Source organism: Lepisma saccharinum, chromosome 30 (assembly GCF_977018435.1).
Source record: "Lepisma saccharinum chromosome 30, izLepSacc3.1, whole genome shotgun sequence".
Lineage (NCBI taxonomy): Eukaryota > Metazoa > Arthropoda > Insecta > Zygentoma > Lepismatidae > Lepisma > Lepisma saccharinum.
In genome coordinates, this window is record NC_139258.1 from 15,655,346 (window position 1) to 15,666,490 (window position 11,145).

Here is an 11,145-nt window from a genome sequence, read left to right on the forward strand (position 1 = left end):
CAGGCTCTGAAAATCCTAAAATAGGTACGGAAAACCCTAAAACAGGCTCTAAAAATTCTAAAATAGGTACGGAAAACCCTAAAAAAGGCTCTGAAAATCCTAAAATAGGTACGGAAAACCCTAAAAACAGGCTCTAAAAATCCTAAAATAGGTACGGAAAACCCTAAAAACAGGCTCTGAAAATCCTAAAATAGGTACGGAAAACCCTAAAAACAGGCTCTGAAAATCCTAAAATAGGTACGGAAAACCCTAAAACAGGCTCTAAAAATTCTAAAATAGGTACGGAAAACCCTAAAACAGGCTCTAAAAATTCTAAAATAGGTACGGAAAACCCTAAAACAGGCTCTAAAAATTCTAAAATAGGTATGAAAAACCCTAAAACAGGCTCTGAAAATCCTAAAATAGGTACGAAAAATCCCTAAACAGGCTCTAAAAATCCTAAAATAGGTATGAAAAACCCTAAAACAGGCTCTGAAAATCCTAAAATAGGTACGAAAAACCCTAAAACAGGCTCTAAAAATCCAAAAATAGGTACGGAAAACCCTAAAAACAGGCTCTAAAAATCCTAAAATAGGTACGGAAAACCCTAAAAACAGGCTCTGAAAATCCTAAAATAGGTACGGAAAACCCTAAAACAGGCTCTAAAAATTCTAAAATAGGTACGGAAAACCCTAAAACAGGCTCTGAAAATCCTAAAATAGGTACGGAAAACCCTAAAACAGGCTCTGAAAATCCTAAAATAGGTACGAAAAACCCTAAAACAGGCTCTAAAAATCATAAAATAGGTACGAAAACCCCTAAAACAGGCTCTGAAAATCCTAAAATAGGTACGGAAAACCCTAAAACAGGCTCTAAAAATCCTAAAATAGGTACGGAAAACCCTAAAACAGGCTCTAAAAATTCTAAAATAGGTACGGAAAACCCTAAAACAGGCTCTGAAAATCCTAAAATAGGTACGAAAAACCCTAAAAACAGGCTCTGAAAATCCTAAAATAGGTACGGAAAACCCTAAAACAGGCTCTAAAAATCCTAAAATAGGTACCGAAAAACCCTAAACAGGCTCTAAAAATCCTAAAATAGGTATGAAAAACCCTAAAACAGGCTCTGAAAATCCTAAAATAGGTACGAAAAACCCTAAAACAGGCTCTAAAAATCCTAAAATAGGTACGGAAAACCCTAAAAACAGGCTCTAAAAATCCTAAAATAGGTACGGAAAACCCTAAAAACAGGCTCTGAAAATCCTAAAATAGGTACGGAAAACCCTAAAACAGGCTCTGAAAATCCTAAAATAGGTACGAAAAACCCTAAAACAGGCTCTGAAAATCCTAAAATAGGTACGGAAAACCCTAAAACAGGCTCTAAAAATCCTAAAATAGGTACGGAAAACCCTAAAAACAGGCTCTAAAAATCCTAAAATAGGTACGGAAAACCCTAAAAACAGGCTCTGAAAATCCTAAAATAGGTACGGAAAACCCTAAAACAGGCTCTAAAAATTCTAAAATAGGTACGGAAAACCCTAAAAACAGGCTCTAAAAATCCTAAAATAGGTACGGAAAACCCTAAAAACAGGCTCTGAAAATCCTAAAATAGGTACGGAAAACCCTAAAAACAGGCTCTGAAAATCCTAAAATAGGTACGGAAAACCCTAAAACAGGCTCTAAAAATTCTAAAATAGGTACGGAAAACCCTAAAACAGGCTCTGAAAATCCTAAAATAGGTACGGAAAACCCTAAAAACAGGCTCTAAAAATCCTAAAATAGGTACGGAAAACCCTAAAAACAGGCTCTGAAAATCCTAAAATAGGTACGGAAAACCCTAAAAACAGGCTCTGAAAATCCTAAAATAGGTACGGAAAACCCTAAAACAGGCTCTAAAAATTCTAAAATAGGTACGGAAAACCCTAAAAACAGGCTCTGAAAATCCTAAAATAGGTACGGAAAACCCTAAAACAGGCTCTAAAAATTCTAAAATAGGTACGGAAAACCCTAAAACAGGCTCTAAAAATCCTAAAATAGGTACGGAAAACCCTAAAAACAGGCTCTAAAAATCCTAAAATAGGTACGGAAAACCCTAAAAACAGGCTCTGAAAATCCTAAAATAGGTACGGAAAACCCTAAAAACAGGCACTGAAAATCCTAAAATAGGTACGGAAAACCCTAAAACAGGCTCTAAAAATTCTAAAATAGGTACGGAAAACCCTAAAACAGGCTCTGAAAATCCTAAAATAGGTACGAAAAACCCTAAAACAGGCTCTAAAAATCCTAAAATAGGTACTAAAAACCCTAAAACAGGCTAAAAATTCCAAAATAGGTATGAAAAACCCTAAAACAGGCTCTGAAAATCCTAAAATAGGTACGAAAAACCCTAAACAGGCTCTAAAAATCCTAAAATAGGTATGAAAAATCCTAAAACAGGCTCTGAAAATCCTAAAATAGGTACGAAAAACCCTAAAACAGGCTCTAAAAATCCTAAAATAGGTACGGAAAACCCTAAAAACAGGCTCTAAAAATCCTAAAATAGGTACGGAAAACCCTAAAAACAGGCTCTGAAAATCCTAAAATAGGTACGGAAAACCCTAAAACAGGCTCTAAAAATTATAAAATAGGTACGGAAAACCCTAAAACAGGCTCTGAAAATCCTAAAATAGGTACGAAAAACCCTAAAACAGGCTCTGAAAATCCTAAAATAGGTACGGAAAACCCTAAAACAGGCTCTAAAAATCCTAAAATAGGTACGGAAAACCCTAAAAACAGGCTCTCAAAATCCTAAAATAGGTACGGAAAACCCTAAAAACAGGCTCTGAAAATCCTAAAATAGGTACGGAAAACCCTAAAACAGGCTCTGAAAATCCTAAAATAGGTACGAAAAACCCTAAAACAGGCTCTGAAAATCCTAAAATAGGTACGGAAAACCCTAAAACAGGCTCTGAAAATCCTAAAATAGGTACGAAAAACCCTAAAACAGGCTCTAAAAATCATAAAATAGGTACGAAAACCCCTAAAACAGGCTCTGAAAATCCTAAAATAGGTACGGAAAACCCTAAAACAGGCTCTAAAAATCCTAAAATAGGTACGGAAAACCCTAAAACAGGCTCTAAAAATTCTAAAATAGGTACGGAAAACCCTAAAACAGGCTCTGAAAATCCTAAAATAGGTACGAAAAACCCTAAAACAGGCTCTGAAAATCCTAAAATAGGTACGGAAAACCCTAAAACAGGCTCTAAAAATCCTAAAATAGGTACGGAAAACCCTAAAACAGGCTCTAAAAATCCTAAAATAGGTACGGAAAACCCTAAAAACAGGCTCTGAAAATCCTAAAATAGGTACGGAAAACCCTAAAACAGGCTCTGAAAATCCTAAAATAGGTACGAAAAACCCTAAAACAGGCTCTAAAAATCCTAAAATAGGTACGGAAAACCCTAAAACAGGCTCTAAAATTCTAAAATAGGTACGGAAAACCCTAAAACAGGCTCTGAAAATCCTAAAATAGGTACGAAAAACCCTAAAACAGGCTCTGAAAATCCTAAAATAGGTACGGAAAACCCTAAAACAGGCTCTAAAAATCCTAAAATAGGTACGGAAAACCCTAAAAACAGGCTCTAAAAATCCTAAAATAGGTACGGAAAACCCTAAAAACAGACTCTAAAAATCCTAAAATAGGTACGGAAAACCCTAAAAACAGGCTCTGAAAATCCTAAAATAGGTACGGAAAACCCTAAAAACAGGCTCTGAAAATCCTAAAATAGGTACGGAAAACCCTAAAAACAGGCTCTAAAAATCCTAAAATAGGTACGGAAAACCCTAAAAACAGGCTCTGAAAATCCTAAAATAGGTACGGAAAACCCTAAAACAGGCTCTAAAAATTATAAAATAGGTACGGAAAACCCTAAAACAGGCTCTGAAAATCCTAAAATAGGTACGAAAAACCCTAAAACAGGCTCTGAAAATCCTAAAATAGGTACGGAAAACCCTAAAACAGGCTCTAAAAATCCTAAAATAGGTACGGAAAACCCTAAAAACAGGCTCTCAAAATCCTAAAATAGGTACGGAAAACCCTAAAAACAGGCTCTGAAAATCCTAAAATAGGTACGGAAAACCCTAAAACAGGCTCTGAAAATCCTAAAATAGGTACGAAAAACCCTAAAACAGGCTCTGAAAATCCTAAAATAGGTACGGAAAACCCTAAAACAGGCTCTGAAAATCCTAAAATAGGTACGAAAAACCCTAAAACAGGCTCTAAAAATCATAAAATAGGTACGAAAACCCCTAAAACAGGCTCTGAAAATCCTAAAATAGGTACGGAAAACCCTAAAACAGGCTCTAAAAATCCTAAAATAGGTACGGAAAACCCTAAAACAGGCTCTAAAAATTCTAAAATAGGTACGGAAAACCCTAAAACAGGCTCTGAAAATCCTAAAATAGGTACGAAAAACCCTAAAACAGGCTCTGAAAATCCTAAAATAGGTACGGAAAACCCTAAAACAGGCTCTAAAAATCCTAAAATAGGTACGGAAAACCCTAAAAACAGGCTCTAAAAATCCTAAAATAGGTACGGAAAACCCTAAAAACAGGCTCTGAAAATCCTAAAATAGGTACGGAAAACCCTAAAACAGGCTCTGAAAATCCTAAAATAGGTACGAAAAACCCTAAAACAGGCTCTAAAAATCCTAAAATAGGTACGGAAAACCCTAAAACAGGCTCTAAAATTCTAAAATAGGTACGGAAAACCCTAAAACAGGCTCTGAAAATCCTAAAATAGGTACGAAAAACCCTAAAACAGGCTCTGAAAATCCTAAAATAGGTACGGAAAACCCTAAAACAGGCTCTAAAAATCCTAAAATAGGTACGGAAAACCCTAAAAACAGGCTCTAAAAATCCTAAAATAGGTACGGAAAACCCTAAAAACAGACTCTAAAAATCCTAAAATAGGTACGGAAAACCCTAAAAACAGGCTCTGAAAATCCTAAAATAGGTACGGAAAACCCTAAAAACAGGCTCTGAAAATCCTAAAATAGGTACGGAAAACCCTAAAACAGGCTCTAAAAATTCTAAAATAGGTACGGAAAACCCTAAAACAGGCTCTGAAAATCCTAAAATAGGTACGAAAAACCCTAAAACAGGCTCTAAAAATCCTAAAATAGGTACTAAAAACCCTAAAACAGGCTCTAAAAATTCTAAAATAGGTATGAAAAACCCTAAAACAGGCTCTGAAAATCCTAAAATAGGTACGAAAAACCCTAAACAGGATCTAAAAATCCTAAAATAGGTATGAAAAACCCTAAAACAGGCTCTGAAAATCCTAAAATAGGTACGAAAAACCCTAAAACAGGCTCTAAAAATCCTAAAATAGGTACGGAAAACCCTAAAAACAGGCTCTAAAAATCCTAAAATAGGTACGGAAAACCCTAAAAACAGGCTCTGAAAATCCTAAAATAGGTACGGAAAACCCTAAAACAGGCTCTGAAAATCCTAAAATAGGTACGGAAAACCCTAAAAACAGGCTCTAAAAATCCTAAAATAGGTACGGAAAACCCTAAAAACAGGCTCTGAAAATCCTAAAATAGGTACGGAAAACACTAAAAACAGGCTCTGAAAATCCTAAAATAGGTACGGAAAACCCTAAAACAGGCTCTAAAAATTCTAAAATAGGTACGGAAAACCCTAAAACAGGCTCTAAAAATCCTAAAATAGGTACGGAAAACCCTAAAAACAGGCTCTAAAAATCCTAAAATAGGTACGGAAAACCCTAAAAACAGGCTCTGAAAATCCTAAAATAGGTACGGAAAACCCTAAAAACAGGCACTGAAAATCCTAAAATAGGTACGGAAAACCCTAAAACAGGCTCTAAAAATTCTAAAATAGGTACGGAAAACCCTAAAACAGGCTCTGAAAATCCTAAAATAGGTACGAAAAACCCTAAAACAGGCTCTAAAAATCCTAAAATAGGTACTAAAAACCCTAAAACAGGCTAAAAATTCCAAAATAGGTATGAAAAACCCTAAAACAGGCTCTGAAAATCCTAAAATAGGTACGAAAAACCCTAAACAGGCTCTAAAAATCCTAAAATAGGTATGAAAAACCCTAAAACAGGCTCTGAAAATCCTAAAATAGGTACGAAAAACCCTAAAACAGGCTCTAAAAATCCTAAAATAGGTACGGAAAACCCTAAAAACAGGCTCTAAAAATCCTAAAATAGGTACGGAAAACCCTAAAAACAGGCTCTGAAAATCCTAAAATAGGTACGGAAAACCCTAAAACAGGCTCTAAAAATTATAAAATAGGTACGGAAAACCCTAAAACAGGCTCTGAAAATCCTAAAATAGGTACGAAAAACCCTAAAACAGGCTCTGAAAATCCTAAAATAGGTACGGAAAACCCTAAAGCAGGCTCTAAAAATCCTAAAATAGGTACGGAAAACCCTAAAAACAGGCTCTCAAAATCCTAAAATAGGTACGGAAAACCCTAAAAACAGGCTCTGAAAATCCTAAAATAGGTACGGAAAACCCTAAAACAGGCTCTAAAAATCCTAAAATAGGTATGAAAACCCTAAAACAGGCTCTGAAAATCCTAAAATAGGTTGAAAAACCCTAAAACAGGCTCTAAAAATCCTAAAATAGGTACGGAAAACCCTAAAACAGGCTCTAAAAATTCTAAAATAGGTACGGAAAACCCTAAAAACAGGCTCTGAAAATCCTAAAATAGGTACGGAAAACCCTAAAACAGGCTCTAAAAATCCTAAAATAGGTATGAAAACCCTAAAACAGGCTCTGAAAATCCTAAAATAGGTTGAAAAACCCTAAAACAGGCTCTAAAAATCCTAAAATGGGTACGGAAAACCCTAAAAACAGGCTCTAAAAATCCTAAAATAGGTACGGAAAACCCTAAAAACAGGCTCTGAAAATCCTAAAATAGATACGGAAAACCCTAAAACAGGCTCTAAAAATTCTAAAATAGGTACGGAAAACCCTAAAACAGGCTCTAAAAATCCTAAAATAGGTACGGAAAACCCTAAAAACAGGCTCTAAAAATCCTAAAATAGGTACGGAAAACCCTAAAAACAGGCTCTGAAAATCCTAAAATAGGTACGGAAAACCCTAAAAACAGGCACTGAAAATCCTAAAATAGGTACGGAAAACCCTAAAAACAGGCTCTAAAAATCCTAAAATAGGTACGGAAAACCCTAAAAACAGGCTCTGAAAATCCTAAAATAGGTACGGAAAACCCTAAAAACAGGCTCTGAAAATCCTAAAATAGGTACGGAAAACCCTAAAACAGGCTCTAAAAATTTTAAAATAGGTACGGAAAACCCTAAAACAGGCTCTGAAAATCCTAAAATAGGTACGGAAAACCCTAAAAACAGGCTCTAAAAATCCTAAAATAGGTACGGAAAACCCTAAAAACAGGCTCTGAAAATCCTAAAATAGGTACGGAAAACCCTAAAAACAGGCTCTGAAAATCCTAAAATAGGTACGGAAAACCCTAAAACAGGCTCTGAAAATCCTAAAATAGGTACGAAAAACCCTAAAACAGGCTCTAAAAATCCTAAAATAGGTACTAAAAACCTAAAACAGGCTAAAAATCCAAAATAGGTATGAAAAACCCTAAAACAGGCTCTGAAAATCCTAAAATAGGTACGAAAAACCCTAAACAGGCTCTAAAAATCCTAAAATAGGTATGAAAAACCCTAAAACAGGCTCTGAAAATCCTAAAATAGGTACGAAAAACCCTAAAACAGGCTCTAAAAATCCTAAAATAGGTACGGAAAACCCTAAAAACAGGCTCTAAAAATCCTAAAATAGGTACGGAAAACCCTAAAAACAGGCTCTGAAAATCCTAAAATAGGTACGGAAAACCCTAAAACAGGCTCTAAAAATTATAAAATAGGTACGGAAAACCCTAAAACAGGCTCTGAAAATCCTAAAATAGGTACGAAAAACCCTAAAACAGGCTCTGAAAATCCTGAAATAGGTACGGAAAACCCTAAAACAGGCTCTAAAAATCCTAAAATAGGTACGGAAAACCCTAAAAACAGGCTCTCAAAATCCTAAAATAGGTACGGAAAACCCTAAAAACAGGCTCTGAAAATCCTAAAATAGGTACGGAAAACCCTAAAACAGGCTCTGAAAATCCTAAAATAGGTACGAAAAACCCTAAAACAGGCTCTGAAAATCCTAAAATAGGTACGGAAAACCCTAAAACAGGCTCTGAAAATCCTAAAATAGGTACGAAAAACCCTAAAACAGGCTCTAAAAATCATAAAATAGGTACGAAAACCCCTAAAACAGGCTCTGAAAATCCTAAAATAGGTACGGAAAACCCTAAAACAGGCTCTAAAAATCCTAAAATAGGTACGGAAAACCCTAAAACAGGCTCTAAAAATTCTAAAATAGGTACGGAAAACCCTAAAACAGGCTCTGAAAATCCTAAAATAGGTACGAAAAACCCTAAAACAGGCTCTGAAAATCCTAAAATAGGTACGGAAAACCCTAAAACAGGCTCTAAAAATCCTAAAATAGGTACGGAAAACCCTAAAAACAGGCTCTAAAAATCCTAAAATAGGTACGGAAAACCCTAAAAACAGGCTCTGAAAATCCTAAAATAGGTACGGAAAACCCTAAAACAGGCTCTGAAAATCCTAAAATAGGTACGAAAAACCCTAAAACAGGCTCTAAAAATCCTAAAATAGGTACGGAAAACCCTAAAACAGGCTCTAAAAATTCTAAAATAGGTACGGAAAACCCTAAAACAGGCTCTGAAAATCCTAAAATAGGTACGAAAAACCCTAAAACAGGCTCTGAAAATCCTAAAATAGGTACGGAAAACCCTAAAACAGGCTCTCAAAATCCTAAAATAGGTACGGAAAACCCTAAAAACAGGCTCTAAAAATCCTAAAATAGGTACGGAAAACCCTAAAAACAGACTCTAAAAATCCTAAAATAGGTACGGAAAACCCTAAAAACAGGCTCTGAAAATCCTAAAATAGGTACGGAAAACCCTAAAAACAGGCTCTGAAAATCCTAAAATAGGTACGGAAAACCCTAAAACAGGCTCTAAAAATTCTAAAATAGGTACGGAAAACCCTAAAACAGGCTCTGAAAATCCTAAAATAGGTACGAAAAACCCTAAAACAGGCTCTAAAAATCCTAAAATAGGTACTAAAAACCCTAAAACAGGCTCTAAAAATTCTAAAATAGGTATGAAAAACCCTAAAACAGGCTCTGAAAATCCTAAAATAGGTACGAAAAACCCTAAACAGGATCTAAAAATCCTAAAATAGGTATGAAAAACCCTAAAACAGGCTCTGAAAATCCTAAAATAGGTACGAAAAACCCTAAAACAGGCTCTAAAAATCCTAAAATAGGTACGGAAAACCCTAAAAACAGGCTCTAAAAATCCTAAAATAGGTACGGAAAACCCTAAAAACAGGCTCTGAAAATCCTAAAATAGGTACGGAAAACCCTAAAACAGGCTCTGAAAATCCTAAAATAGGTACGGAAAACCCTAAAAACAGGCTCTAAAAATCCTAAAATAGGTACGGAAAACCCTAAAAACAGGCTCTGAAAATCCTAAAATAGGTACGGAAAACCCTAAAAACAGGCTCTGAAAATCCTAAAATAGGTACGGAAAACCCTAAAACAGGCTCTAGAAATTCTAAAATAGGTACGGAAAACCCTAAAACAGGCTCTAAAAATCCTAAAATAGGTACGGAAAACCCTAAAAACAGGCTCTAAAAATCCTAAAATAGGTACGGAAAACCCTAAAAACAGGCTCTGAAAATCCTAAAATAGGTACGGAAAACCCTAAAAACAGGCACTGAAAATCCTAAAATAGGTACGGAAAACCCTAAAACAGGCTCTAAAAATTCTAAAATAGGTACGGAAAACCCTAAAACAGGCTCTGAAAATCCTAAAATAGGTACGAAAAACCCTAAAACAGGCTCTAAAAATCCTAAAATAGGTACTAAAAACCCTAAAACAGGCTAAAAATTCCAAAATAGGTATGAAAAACCCTAAAACAGGCTCTGAAAATCCTAAAATAGGTACGAAAAACCCTAAACAGGCTCTAAAAATCCTAAAATAGGTATGAAAAACCCTAAAACAGGCTCTGAAAATCCTAAAATAGGTACGAAAAACCCTAAAACAGGCTCTAAAAATCCTAAAATAGGTACGGAAAACCCTAAAAACAGGCTCTAAAAATCCTAAAATAGGTACGGAAAACCCTAAAAACAGGCTCTGAAAATCCTAAAATAGGTACGGAAAACCCTAAAACAGGCTCTAAAAATTATAAAATAGGTACGGAAAACCCTAAAACAGGCTCTGAAAATCCTAAAATAGGTACGAAAAACCCTAAAACAGGCTCTGAAAATCCTAAAATAGGTACGGAAAACCCTAAAACAGGCTCTAAAAATCCTAAAATAGGTACGGAAAACCCTAAAAACAGGCTCTCAAAATCCTAAAATAGGTACGGAAAACCCTAAAAACATGCTCTGAAAATCCTAAAATAGGTACGGAAAACCCTAAAACAGGCTCTGAAAATCCTGAAATAGGTACGAAAAACCCTAAAACAGGCTCTGAAAATCCTAAAATAGGTACGGAAAACCCTAAAACAGGCTCTGAAAATCCTAAAATAGGTACGAAAAACCCTAAAACAGGCTCTAAAAATCATAAAATAGGTACGAAAACCCCTAAAACAGGCTCTGAAAATCATAAAATAGGTACGAAAACCCCTAAAACAGGCTCTGAAAATCCTAAAATAGGTACGGAAAACCCTAAAACAGGCTCTAAAAATCGTAAAATAGGTACGGAAAACCCTAAAACAGGCTCTGAAAATCCTAAAATAGGTACGAAAAACCCTAAAACAGGCTCTGAAAATCCTAAAATAGGTACGGAGAACCCTAAAACAGGCTCTAAAAATCCTAAAATAGGTACGGAAAACCCTAAAAACAGGCTCTAAAAATCCTAAAATAGGTACGGAAAACCCTAAAAACAGGCTCTGAAAATCCTAAAATAGGTACGGAAAACCCTAAAACAGGCTCTGAAAATCCTAAAATAGGTACGAAAAACCCTAAAACAGGCTCTAAAAATCCTAAAATAGGTACGGAAAACCCTGAAACAGGGTCTAAAAATTCTAAAATAGGTACGGAAAA